This window comes from Nycticebus coucang, chromosome 10, assembly GCF_027406575.1.
Source record: "Nycticebus coucang isolate mNycCou1 chromosome 10, mNycCou1.pri, whole genome shotgun sequence".
Taxonomy (NCBI): domain Eukaryota; kingdom Metazoa; phylum Chordata; class Mammalia; order Primates; family Lorisidae; genus Nycticebus; species Nycticebus coucang.
The window spans coordinates 106,316,021-106,330,409 of NC_069789.1; the positions used below are offsets into that span (position 1 = coordinate 106,316,021).

Consider the following 14,389-nt stretch of genomic DNA (forward strand, 5'->3'; position numbering starts at 1 on the left):
TCCAGGGAATCCCATTTAAGATGGTTGGTATCAGGAGTGGTCCTAGTGAGCATTCTCTAAAATGGGATTTGTATAATAGATTTTTCACCAGCGGCAATAAGGACTATATCACAGTGATCTGTGGAGTATGGATAATATCTAGCATGCTATAGTGATGAAATTCTTTTTTTTTTTTTTTCTGGCCGGGGCTGGGTTTGAACCCGCCACCTCCGGCATATGGGACCGGCGCCCTACTCCTTGAGCCACAGGCGCCACCCATGATGAAATTCTTTAAACTATCAGCAGCAGTAAACTGGAAGAGGTTACTGGTGGAAACAATACACACCTGCCCAATATCTCCAAGAGGGGGACACTTGGGAGGCATTAGGTAACTATGGTAACTATGAATTCCATAGAATTAATCACCTAATTCAGGCAGACTATGAAAGCTATCAGGCCTCCTTGACAGAATTTAAGGAAATCCTAATCTCTTGCATCCAGTAGGCATTAGAGTGAAGGATCAGCTCAAATCTTAATTGTATGCGTAACAGAAATTTAGAGATTAAATTCTCAGCCCCAGGGCAGCGCCTGTGGCTCAAGGAGTAGGGCGCCAGTCCCATATGCTGGAGGTGGTGGATTCAAACCCAGCCCCGGCCAAAAACCACAAAAAAAAAAAAAAAAAAAAAAAATTCTCAGCCCCAGCTGATCGCCTATGCCAAGGTTAGGGTCCCAAAAGAAAAAGTACAGGATCCTGGGCAGTGCCTGTGGTTCAGTGGGTAGGGCGCTGGCCCCATATACTGAGGGTGGCGGGTTCAAACCCAACCAAACTGCAACAAAAAATAGCTGGGTGTTGTGGCGGGTGCCTATAGTCCCAGCTACTCGGGAGGCTGAGGCAAGAGAATCGCGTAAGCCCAGGAGTTGGAGGTCACTGTGAGCTGTGACCTCACAATTTATCTACCAAGGGTGATAAAGTGAGACTCTGTCTCTAAAAAAAAAAAAAACCTCCTAAATGGTCTCTCTGCTTTCAAATCTCTCCATCCCTACAATCCAGCCCGTATCTTGCAGCCAGATTAAACTTGCTAAAACAATGTTTCCATCAGATAAGGTAGTACTACAAGATGAGCAGGAATACCAACTGTAGGACTAGAGTTTGAATCCTCTGCTGTGAATTTGTTGAAGTTGTCTGTGAGAAAATTACTCAATGTCACAGAGCCTTTCATTTCCTATTCTGTAAAACAGGGCTTTATACAGGCTGTTCTTAAAGTTCATGTGCAATTTAAAATAGTTATAACTTGGGTGGCGCCTGTGGCTCAGTCGGTAAGGTGCCGGCCCCATATACCGAGGGTGGCGGGTCCAAACCCAGCCCCGGCCAAACTGCAACCAAAAAATAGCCGGGCGTTGTGGCGGGTGCCTGTAGTCCCAGCTACTCGGGAGGCTGAGGCAAGAGAATCGCTTAAGCCCAGGAGTTGGAGGTTGCTGTGAGCTGTGTGAGGCCACGGCACTCTACCGAGGGCCATAATGTGAGGCTCTGTCTCTACAAAAAAAAAAAAAAGTTATAACTTTGTAAGTATATATGATAGAATCTGTTAAAAAAAGGTTAAAAGAGTAAACACTTTTTTATTGTTCTTGTTAATTTTCTTTTTTTTTTGTAGAGACAGAGTCTCACTTTATGGCCCTCGGTAGAGTGCCATGGCATCACACAGCTCACAGCAACCTCCAACTCCTGGGCTTAAGCGATTCTCTTGCCTCAGCCTCCCGAGTAGCTGGGACTACAGGCGCACGCCACAACGCCCAGCTATTTTTTGGTTGCAGTTCGGCCGGGGCCGGGTTTGAACCCGCCACCCTCGGTATATGGGGCCGGAGCCTTACCGACTGAGCCACAGGCGCCGCCCTCTTTTTTTTTTTTTTAAGATAAGTTAATTTTATTTGTTCAAGGGCTCATTTTGCAAGCATTAAATCAAGACTGGGTTTCGATTTTGTGAGCCCAAATTCACATATATATATATATATATATTTGTGTGTGTGTGTGGTTTTTGGCCGGGGCTGGGTTTGAACCCGCCACCTCTGGCATATGGGACCGGCACCCTACTCCTTTAGCCATAGGCGCCACCCCCAAATTCACATATTAAGGAAGATAAAAGCAAACTATGATCCATGTACTTGGATGAAAGCTAAAGGCTCAGGGTTAATCAGATTGTAGTTTTTTAATTCCTACAGGCTAGAGTTCAGTAGTCATAGGTCTTTTAGGTCCTTTTGGATGTCCCTCAGGGTATCTGCACTTTCCTTGAGCTGAGCAACCTCTTCATCCTTTAGTTTCTGGTTGATGACGCTAGTTAATCCCCAAGCATTGAGGATACACGGAAGGCTCAGGAAGACTCCATTCTCAATACTGCACATCCCCTTCACCATTGTTGATACTGGGTGAATCCTGGATAGATTTTTCAGCATGGATTCAATAAGATCAGCTACACTTAATCCAATCACCCAATTAGTATATCCTTTTAGCTTGATGACTTCAAAGGCACTCTCAACCACCATCTTATGGACTTCCTTCCAATTTTCACTATCATTGTCTGTTCCCATTTCTGGATTCAATTCCTGGAGAGAAACACCTGCCACATTTACTCCACTCTACACAGCCACACTTGAGTCGCCATGTTCTCCCAAAATCCATCCATGGCAGCTGCTGGGATGAATGCCAAGTTTTTCAGCCATAAGATAGTGAAATCTAGCAGAAGCCAGGTTGCACCCACTTCCAATCACACGGTGTTTGGGTAATCCACTTAGTTTCCAGGTAACATATATAAGAATGTCCACTGGATTGAAAACCACAATTATGATGCAATCAGGACTGTACTAGACGATCTGAGGAATAATGAACTTGAAGACGTTAACATTTCTCTGCACCAGATTGAGACGACTCTCCCCCTCTTGCTGACGGACACCTGCAGTTACCACCACGATCTTAGAATTCGCAGTCACAGAGTTATTATCTGCCACAATTTTAGGTGTCTGAAGAAATAAACTCCCATGCTGCAGATCCATCATTTCTCCTTTAAGCTTATCTTCCTGAACATCCACAAGAGCAAGTTCATCAGCCAGAGACTTTCTCAGAATGCTGATAGCACACGCCATGCCAACTTGTCCAACGCCCACTATAGTGATCTTATTGTTTGGGACTGTTGCTTCTTCCTCTGCAACTGGTGTAATGAGTTTTTCCTTAAGAGTTGCCGTTGTGCGCAGGACGGAGAAGGTTTCACTAGGTGCTGTGAAAGTGGAGTGCAGGCGATGCAAGCTGTGTGCGTCTCCGTTCTTGTTAATTTTCAACATGTCTACCACCATCACTAATACAAATGGTAATACCATTCTGTAGTTCTCCGAAAACATTTTCAAGCTGATTTTCAGTAATATGAGCAATCACATCAGTTATCCTAGCTTGCAGGTCTTCTATAGATTGAAGTTTGGTTGAATAAACATTAGTTTTTACATGTTCCCATAAAAAAAGTCCAATGGAGTCAAATCTGGTGAATGCAGAGGCCCAGAAAATGGTCCATCTCTTCCAATCCCTCTTTTAGGGAATTTCTTTTTTTTTTAGAGACAGAGTCTCACTTTGTCGCCCTCAGTAGAGTGCTGTGGTGTCACAGCTCACAGCAACCTCCAGCTCTTGGGCTTAGGCGATTGATTCTCTTGCCTAAGCCTCCCTAGTAGCTGGCACTACACACACCCGCCACCCTTGGTATATGGGGCCAGCACCCTACTCACTGAGCCACCAGTGCTGCCCGTTAGGGAATTTCTCATGTAGAAACTATCTAACATGCAAAGCAAAGTGACAAGGAGCACCATCTTGTTGAAACACTGTATTCTCTATTAGTCCTAATTGTTCGAGCTGAGGAATAAAGTAATTTTGCAGCATTTCTAAATAGCTATCACCATTAACAACATGCCCTTCAAAAAAGAACAGCCCTGGCTCAGTGCCTGTGGCTCAAGCGGCTAAGGTGCCAGCCACATGGCAGGTTCAAATCCAGTCTGAGCCCACCAAACAATGACGGCTGCAACCAAAAAAAAAATAGCTGGGCATTATGGCAGGTGTCTGTAGTCCCAGCTACTTGGGAGGCGGAGACAGGAGAATCACTTGAGCCCAGGAGTTGGAGGTTGCTATGAGCTGTGATGCCACAGCACTCTACCCAGGGTGACAGTTGGAGGCTCTGTCTCAAAAAAGAAAAAAAGAAAAAAAAAGAACGGCCCTATGACTCAATTTCTTTCCAAAAAGTACACCAAACATTAACTTTGGGAGAATCTCTTTCATGTTCAACAGACTCATGTGGATTTTCAGTTCCCCAAATACAGTAATTACACTTGTAGACCTTGCCACTAATGCCTCATTGGAAAAAATTAATCAAAAATGCATCATCGTTCCTGCGTTTTTCATTGAACTGGTGACAGAAAGTTAGTTGTGCATGATAATCTTCTTATAATAACATTTGATGCACTTGAATTTTGTACGCTTTCAGGTTGAATCTTGTCCACGGAATCTTTTTTTTTTTTTTGTAGAGACAGAGTCTCACTATACCGCCCTCGGGTAGAGTGCCGTGGCGTCACACGGCTCACAGCAACCTCTAACTTTTGGGCTTACACGATTCTCTTGCCTCAGCCTCCCAAGCAGCTGGGACTACAGGTGCCCGCCATAACGCCCGGCTATTGTCCACGGAATCTTATGCACAGTAGATTTTGGAAGTCTCAGCTCTATAGTTTCTTCACTAACACATGGCCTACCAGACCATGGATTATCATTGACAGAGCCTGTTTCTTTAAATTTTTTCATCCACAGGATGCAATTCTTGTGTGGTGTTTCTTTCTTGTAATGGATTCTAAACTTTCTTTGGACAGCAGCAGTAGATTTTAGTTTTAACCAACAAAAGAATACAATTTACTTTCTCTTCTAGTGAAGCCATGAATCAATAGTGATTCTAACCAAGGCTCTCTCCCTATACGTGGTAACTTTTAAAACAGTTTAATATAGGCTCAGCGCCTGTGGCTCAAGCAACTAAGGTGCCAGCCACATACACCTGAGCTGGTGGGTTCGAATCCAGCCCGGCCTGCCAAACAACAATGATGGCTGCAACCAAAAAAAAGAAAAATAGCTGGGCGTGTGGCAGGTGCCTATAGTCCCAACTACTTGGGAGACGGAGGCATGAGAATTGCTTGAGCCCAGGAGTTGGAGGTTGCTGTGAGTTGTGATGCCACGGCACCTAACCCAGGGCAACAGCTTGAGGCTGTTTCAAAAAATAAATAGGGCGGCGCCTGTGGCTCAGTGAGTAGGGCACAGGCCCCATATATCAAGGGTGGTGGGCTCAAACCTGGCCCTGGCCAAACTGCAACAAAAAAAATAGCCAGGCATTGTGGCCGGTGCCTGTGGTCCCAGTTACTAGGGAGGCTGAGGCAAGAGAATCATCTAAGCCCAGGAGTTGGAGGTTACTGTGAACTGTGTGACGCCACGGTACTCTACCGAAGGCAATAAAGTGAGAATCTATCTTTAATAAATATAAGTAAATAAATAAAACAGTTTAATATAGCCTCTGGTTGGTGGTATATAGCCATTATTTGGTGAATGTTATTTTCCATCCCAATTCTGATCCTCAGAACAGAGGATCAGAGGATCAGAATCAGTTTGCTATATAAGAAGGACAACAATGTACATTTGTAGACTTGTCCCAGGACTATGTTAACTTTCTGGCCCTCTGTCATAATATAATCTGAAGGAAACTTGACTATTTGGACATTTTGAAGACTATCATGTTGGTCCATTATACACATATAGTACATATATGACATCACGCTAATCAGACCAGAAGAGCAAGAAGTGGCAAGTGTACTCAGGAAAGATACATGTATTCAGGGAGTGGGAAATAAGACTCTAGAAAGACTCAGGAAATTTCTACATTGCTGAGGTTTTTAGAGGTCCAGTGGTTTAGGATATGCTGGAATATCCTCTCCAAAGTAAAGGACAGATTATTGCATCTCACATCTCCCACCACTAAGAAAGAAATACAACACCAATCTTCTTAGGATTCTGGAGCAATATATTTCAAAATTGGGAATACAACCTTGACCAGTCTACCAGCTGACACTGAAGGATGTCAACTTTGAGTGAAACCAAAAACAGAAAATACATCAGCAAAACAACCTATGAGTCTAGAATATCTGTTGTTGGAAAAGATGCTGTTTGTGAGGTCCAGCATGGTGGCTCATGCCTGTAATCCTAGCACTCTGGGAAGCTGAGGTGGGTAGATCGTTTGAGCTCACAGGTTCGAACCAGCCTGAGCCAGAGCAAGATCCCATCTCTAAAAGTATCCAGGGTGGCGCCTGTGGCTTAGTGAGTAGGGTGCCGGCCCCATATGCCGAGGGTGGCGGGTTCGAAAACAGCCCCGGCCAAACTGCAACAACAAAAAAATAGCCGGGCGTTGTGGCGGGCGCCTGTGGTCCCAGCTGCTTGGGAGGCTGAGGCAGGAGAATCGCGTAAGCCCAAGAGTTAGAGGTTGCTGTGAGCCGTGTGACGCCACGGCACTCTACCCGAGGGCAGTACAGTGAGACTCTGTCTCTACAAAAAAATAAAAATAAAAATAAAATAAATAAAAATATCCAGGTGCTGTGGATACTGTAGTGCCACTACGTGGGAGGCTGAGGCAGGAGGATTGCTTGAACACAAGTTTGAGGTTGCTGTGAGCTATGACGCCCTGACACTCTACCAAGGGTGACAAAGTAAGACTCTATCTCAAAAAAAAAGATGCTCTTTGTGATTTGGCAGCTCTAATAGGAGAATCATAATGTAGACCCCAGGCTTTGGAGCAAATCTATGCCATCTGCAGCAGAGAAATATACATCATTGAAAAGTAGGTTTTCAAGTGCTACTGGGCTCCAGAAGAGACAGAGCATCTGACTATAGGACATTAAATGACCAAGTGGCCAGACTTGACCATTATAAGCTGGGTTTTGTCAGCTATTCCATGACATAGGAAGGGTGGGCCCAGCAAGAATACTTTGTGAGATCCAAATGACATCTTTAATATCAGGGAAAAGCAGGGTCTGGAGGTACAAGCAAGTTTCAGAGCAGTAGACTAGACTTTCATGTCACCAATCAGTGTTGTACTGACACCGCCCTCAACTCACATACCCTGTTTCCCCAAAAATAAGACAGTGTCTTATTTTAAGGTGTGCTCCCAAAGATGCGCTAGGTCTTATTTTCAGGGGACGTCTTATCTTTCCTGTAAGTAGGTCTTATTTTCGGGGAAACAGGGTTTATAGCCCTATCAGGGAGCCCTTATGACCAGCTGGCAGATTAGGGAAAAGCCCAAGTTTCATTCTCAGATGGATTGGCATGGTAAATGCATGAAAGCCAAAAATAGAATGCTGCTGTTTTGCAGCCCCACTCAGGAATGGCTCTGGATGACGGTAAGAGGAAATCTTCCCAATGGACAAAGATGTGGGCAGTATATTTGGTAATCCACTTTGTGTGAAAAGAGAAGTCCCTTTACGTGAGCATTTATACAAATCACCTGGGCAGTGGCAAATGCCTTGGTTGGTTCATCAAGGGCTTGAAACGAGAGTGCAAGATCAGGGAAAAAAAGAGGTGTGAGGATGAGATGTGATTGGACCTAAGGAAGTGGTCTTAAAGTATAAGGAACTTTGTGAGACAAGTTAATGCCTAACAGAGCATCCATCACAGTGAATGAACAAGTGAACAGAATGAATGACACAGCTCTGAACAATGGGTACGGTGCATGGAAGAGCTGGTGGCAGTGATAGAGGAGGCTATGCATAGGCCCCATAGTGTGAGCTCTGTGATAGTTAATTTTAGGTGTCAGCTTGACTGGGTTGAAGGATGTCTAGGTGGCTAGTGAAACTGTTCCTGAGTGTGTCTGTCAGGGTGTTTCCAGGGAATATTGGCATGTGAGTCAGTAGACTGAGGAGGGGAAGATCCACCTTCAATGCGAGTGGGTACCATTTCATCAGTTTGGGGCCTGCATGGAACAAACAGGTGAAAAGGTGAATTCTCTCTCACCTCAGAATAGGTTGCCCTTCTCCTTCTGCCCTAAGAAATCAGAACTCCAGGTCCTTCAGCCTTTGGACTCTTGGACTTGCACCAGCCATCCCTCGGGCTCTCAGGCCTTTGGCTTCAGACTGAGAGCTACACAATTGGCTTCCTTGGTTCTTGGGCCTTCCAACTTTGACTATGCCACAGCACTGCATGCCACTAGCTTTTCTGATTCTCCAGCTTGCAGATGGCCTATTAAGGGACTTCTTGGTCGGGCATGGTAGCTCACGCCTGTAATCCTAGAGCTCTGGGAGGCTGAGGCAGGTGGATTGCCTGAGCTCAGAGGTTTGAGACGATCCTGAGCCAGAGTGAGACTCAGTCTCCACCAAAAAAAAAAAAAAAAAAAAAAGCGGGCTTTGTGGTGGGCACCTGTAATTCCAGCTACTTGGAAGGCTAAGGGCAAGGGAATCACTAAGGAAGAAAAAAAAAAAAAAGAAAATTAAAAAAAACAACTTTAAACTAAGATGATTGAAAGCCAGTTGAAAGTAAAATTAAAAACAAAAAAAGGGACTTCTCAGACTCCAGAATTATGAGCCAATTCCCCTATTAATATCCCCTCTTGGCCAGACAGGGTGGCTCACACCTATAATCCTAGTACTGTGGGAGGCTGAGGCGGTTGAACTCCTTGAGCTCAGGAGTTTGAGACCAGCCTGAGCAAAACTAACACCCCGTCTCCACTAAAAGTAGAAAAACTAGCCTTGGATGGCGCCTGTGGCTCAAAGGAGAAGGGCACGGGCCCCATATACCGGAGGTGGTGACTTCAAACCCAGCCCAGGCCAAAAACTGCAAAAAAAAAACTAGCCCGGGCGTTGTGGTGGATGCCAATAGTCCCAGTTACTCAGGAGGTTGAGGCAAGAGGATGGTTTGAGCCCAAGAGTTTGAGGTTGCTGAGCTATGAAGATGCCATGCCATTCTACTCAAAGCAACCCAGTGAGACTGCCTTAAAAAAAAAAAAAATCCTTGGGTGGCGTCTGTGGCTCAGTGAGTAGGGCGCTGGCACCATATACCGAGGGTGGCAGGTTCAAACCCAGGGTGGCAGGTTCAAACCCAGCCTTGGCCAAACTGCAACAAAAAATAGCCAGGTGTTGTGGTGGGCGCCTGCAGTCCCAGCTACTTGGGAGGCTGAAGCAAGAGAATCGCCTAAGCCCAAGAGCTGAAGGTTGCTATGAGCTGTGATGCCACAGCGCTCTACTGAGGGCTACAAAGTGAGACTCTGTCTCTAAAAAAAAAAATCCTCCCCTCTGATCTATCTATCTATCTATCGCTTCTGTCTCTCTGGAGAATCCTAACACAAGCTCCTGCTCCCTGAGGCTGAACTGGCTATAGCCGCTGGCAACATCCAACTTGTCATTAACAAGTACCACCAGTAAATCTCAGCAACTCAGGAGGCTAAGGCAGGAGGATCATTTGAGATCAGGAGTTTGAGACTAGAAAAATCAGCCAGACCTGGTGGCACACACCTGTAGTTCCACTACTTGTAAGGCTGAGGCAGGAGGATCAACTTGGACCCATGAGTTTGAGGTTACTATGAGTTAGGCTGAGGCAATGGCACCCTAGCCTGGGTGACAGAGTGAGACTCGGTCTCAAAAGAAAAAAAAAAGAAAGAGTGAGAAATATATTAAAACTTGCAGCCAGTTCTCAAGTCTTCCTTGTCTTTTATTTTTGCTGGCTCTCCCAGCGGTCCCCCTCATGCATATGCAGTTTCCCAGTCAGCCAAGGGTGTGTGAAGAACTTACCTCAGCCCTTCTACGGCTCTCTTGTTTTCCAGTTAAATTTCTAGCTTCTCCACTGCTCAACCAAACTAGGACTGCAACATGAATCCAGCACAGGTACAGAGTTTTTTTTCCTCCCATTTCTTTCTTTTTTTTTTTTTTTTGTAGAGACAGAGTTTTACTTTATGGCCCTTGGTAGAGTGCCGTGGCGTCACACGGCTCACAGCAACCTCCAACTCCAGGGCCCAGGCGATTCTCCTGCCTCAGCCTCCCGAGTAGCTGGGACTACAGGCGCCCGCCACAATGCCCGGCTATTTTTTGGTTGTAATTTGGCCGGGGCTGGGTTTGAACCCGCCACCCTCGGCATATGGGGCCAGCGCCCTACCGACTCAGCCACAGGCGCCGCCCTCCCCCCATTTATTTCATATCAATTTCATACCATTCAACTGAGGAAGTTGCAGGCTTTTGCCCACCTTCACTGGTGGGCAATTTCTGTCCACCTCCTATGGGAGCAAACATGTTGGCTTGCATAGCCCATCCCAGGCAGTCCTCAGGTTATGAATAAAATAGATTCTTTAGGTTTGTTCTGAAGTTGAATTTGTATGTAAGTTGGAACAGGTACATTTACTCATAACCTGTAATAGCCTCCATTTGTAAGCACAAGTCATATGTCAGTTCAGTGTTTGTAACTCGGGGACTACTTGTAACAGCCTCTATTCCTAACTCAGAGTTGTACGTGAGTCAGATGTCTGTAACTCAGGGACTGCCTGTACTACACTTCCCAGCTGCCACAGAAGACAGATGGGAGCAGCCCCAGGTAAGAATGTTACAGTCTCACACTGCTCTTGCTTAAATCGGCAGCAATTTTTCTTTTCTTTTCTTTTTTTTTTTTGAGACAGGGTCTCATTATGTCACCCTCAGTAGAGTGCCGTTGTGTCACAGCTCACAGGCAACCTCAAACTCCTGAGCTTAAGAGCGATTCTCTTGCCTCAGCCTCCCAAGTAGCTGAGATTACAGGTACCTGCCACAACTCTTGGGTAGTTTTATTTATTTATTTTTTTTTTTGCAGTTTTTTTGGCTGGGGCTGGGTTTGAACCTGCCACCTCTGGCATATGAGGCCGGCGCCCTACTCCTTTGAGCCACAGGTGCCGCCCGGCTATTTTTTTTTTTTTGGTAGTTGTCATTATTGTTTAGCAGGCCTGGGCCAGGTTCGAACCTGCCAGTCCCCGTGTATGTGGCCAGTGCCCTAACTGCTGAGCTATGGGCGCTGAGCCCAGCAGCAATTTTTCAAGAATACAAATGCCAGTTGTGGCGGTGCCTGTAGTCCCAGCTACTAGGACGCTGAGGCAAGAAAATCGCTTAAGCCCAGGAGTTTGAGGTTGCTGTGAGCTATGATGCCACAGCACTCTACCAAGGGCGACATAGTGAGACACTGTCTCAAAAAAAAAAAAAAAAAAAAAAGAATAAAAACCCCAGGCAGCACCACAGCTCCATGGGTAGGGCACCAGCCACATGCACCAGGGCTGGCAGGTTGGAGCCCGGCCCAGGCCAGCTAAACAACAATGACAACCGCAACCAAAAAAAAAAAAAATAGCCAGGCGTTGTGGTGGGCACCTGTAGTCCCAGCTACTTGGGAGGCTGAGGCAGGAGAATCACTTGAGCCCAAGAGTTTAGGGCTGCTGTGAGCTGTGATGCCATGGTACTCTATCGAGGGCGACATAGTGGAACTGAGTCTCAAAAAAAAAAAAAAGAATAAAAACCCCTCAATTTGGGCGGCGCCTGTGGCTCAGTGAGTAGGGCGCCAGCCCCATATGCCGAGGGTGGCGGGTTCAAACCCAGCCCCGGCCAAACTGCAACCAAAAAATAGCCGGGCGTTGTGGTGGGCGCCTGTAGTCCCAGCTGCTCGGGAGGCTGAGGCAAGAGAATCGCGTAAGCCCAAGAGTTAAGAGGTTGCTGTGAGCCGTGTGGGACGCCACGGCACTCTACCCAAGGGCGGTACAGTGAGACTCTGTCTCTACAAAAAAATAAAAATAAATAAAAATAAAAAAAAAAAAAACCCTCAATTTGTTTTCTGTCTTGATCAGTTTCCAGAGACTTAAAATAGTTGCTTGGGACAATTTTGTGTAGTTTACTACCTGCTTTTTGTGAAGACTCACAGACCTCTTTACATTGCTATACCCAGAAGTTCTTTAGTTCTTTTTTTTGCGGTTTTTGGCTGGGGCTGGGTTTGAACCTGCCACCTCTGGCATATGGGGCCAGCACCCTACCCCTTTGAGCCACAGGCGCTGCCCCTTTAGTATGTTTTTTTTTTTGGCCGGGGCTGAGTTTGAACCCGCCACCTCCGGCATATGGGACCAGCGCCCTACTCCTTGAGCCACAGGCGCCGCCCAGTATGTTTTTTTTTAATCAACGTAAATGTTATTGTGCCAAAAATCTCGTTTTTTCACTCAGTACTGTTTTAAAGATCTCCGTATGCTACCTTTTGTATATTTTGCATCTGTCTGCAAGGGAGCATTCTATACCATGCAACCCCAGCATTCTTCACTAATAAAAGTAATTTAACACTAAATTCTTTTTTTTTTTTTTTTAGAGACAGAGTGTCACTTTATCGTCCTCGGTAGAGTTCTATGGTGTCACAGCTCACAGCAACCTTCAACTCCTGGGCTTAGGTGATTCTCTTGCCTCAGCCTTCTGAGTAGCTGGGACTACAGGCACCTGCCACAACACCCGGTTATATTTTGTTGCAGTTTGGCCGGTGCCAAGTTTGAACCCACCCCCTCAGTAAATGGGGCCAGTGCCCTACTCACTGAGCCACAGGAGCCGCCTCCTTTAACACTGAATTCTAACATAGAGGTTCCAAATGATGCTGTGATAAATGTTCTTGTATGTGACTCCTTATGAATCTAGGCAAAAGATTCTTTATAATACACATATATTAAGGGATAGAACTGCTGGATCATAGAGCATGTACATATTTAATTTCATAAACTTCAGCCAGATTTCTTTCTGTTTGTTTTTTTTTGAGACAGAGTCTCACTAAGTTGCCCTGGGTAGAGTACCATGGTGTCATAGCTCACATCAACCTCACACCTTGGGCTTAAGTGATCTTCCTGCCTCAGCCTCCTAAGTAGCTGGCTATAGGCATGAGCTATCACACCTGGCTAGTTTTTGTATTTTTTTTTGTTGCAGTTTGGCCAGGGCTGGGTTTGAACTCGCCACCCTCGGCATAGTTTTTCTATTTTTAATAGAGATGGGGTCTCGCTCTTGCTCAGGCTGGTCTCAAACTCCTGAGCTCAAGGGATCCTCCTACCTTGGTCTCCCAGAGTGACAGAATTACAGGTGTGAGCCACCATGCCTAGCCCATTCATTCTTCAGAGCTGGGATTCCCCTGAGCAGGGGACTAGTACTGGTCTGTGGCCCATTAGCAACGGAGCCGCACAGCTGGAGGTGAACAGATGAGTGAAGCTTGTGTGTATTTACAGCCGCTGCCCATAACTCACATCACCACCTGAGCTCCACCTCCTGTCATAGCAGCAGCAACATTAGGTTCTCATAGGAGCGTGAACCCTGCTGTAAAACGCATTTGCGAGGGATCTTGGGTGCATGCTCCACATGAGGAGTCTAATGCTTGATGTTCTGAAGTAGAGGTGAGGTGCACCCCCACTAATTCTTCATTATGGTAAGTTATATAATTGTTTCATAGATATTATAATGTAATAACAATAAATATAAAGTGCACCAGAAATGGGTGGCACCTGTGGCTCAGTGATTAGGGCGCCGGCCCCATCTACAGAGGATGGCGGGTTCGAATCTGGCCCTGGCCAAACTGCAACAGAAAAATAGCCTGGAGTTGTGGTGGGCGCCTGTAGTCCCAGCTACTCAGGAGGCTGAGGCAAGAGAATCGCCTAAGCCCAAGAGCTGGAGGTTGCTATGAGCTGCGATGCCATAACACTCTACCAAAAATAAATAAGTAAATAAATAAATAAAGTGCACAATAACTATAATGTACTTGAATCATCCTGAAACCATCTCCCTCCACCCCAATCCATAGAAAAATTGTATTCCTGGCTTGGCGCCTGTGGCTCAAGCAGCTAAGGTGCCAGCCACATACACCTGAGCTGGCGGGTTTGAATCCAGCCCGGGCCCGCCAAACAATGATGGCTGTAACCAAAAACTTAGCCCGGCGTTGTGACGGGTGCCTGTAGTCCCAGCTACTTGGGAGGCGGAGGCAAGAGAATTGCTTGAGCCCAAGAGTTGGAGGTTGCTGTGAGCTGTGATGCCACGGCACTCTACCCAGGGTGATAGCTTGAGGCTCTGTCTCAAAAAAATAAAAAAGAAGAAAGAAAAAGAAAAATTGTATTCCATGAAACTGGACTCTGGTGCCAAAAAGAACCACTGTTTTAGAAGTGGAGTCTTGCTATGTTGCCCAGGCTGGCTTCAAACTTCTGGCCTCAAGTGATTCTCACACTTCTGCCTTCCAAGGTGCTGAGATTACAGACACGAGGCCAAATTTTTTTACCATAAAAAATGGCTGGGCATGGTAGTTGATGCCTGTAATCCCACCACTCTGGATCTGGGAGGCCAAGGTGAGAGATCTCTTAAACTC

General features: G+C 46.0%; 1 pseudogene across 1 annotated transcript; it reads right to left on the reverse strand.

Annotated features, from left to right (window-relative positions):
- Positions 1–2,070: 2,070 nt before the first annotated feature.
- On the reverse strand, positions 2,071–4,568 carry LOC128597151 (L-lactate dehydrogenase B chain-like; annotated as a pseudogene). The gene has a single exon (XR_008383216.1). The product of XR_008383216.1 is annotated as an L-lactate dehydrogenase B chain-like (transcript).
- Positions 4,569–14,389: the final 9,821 nt, after the last annotated feature.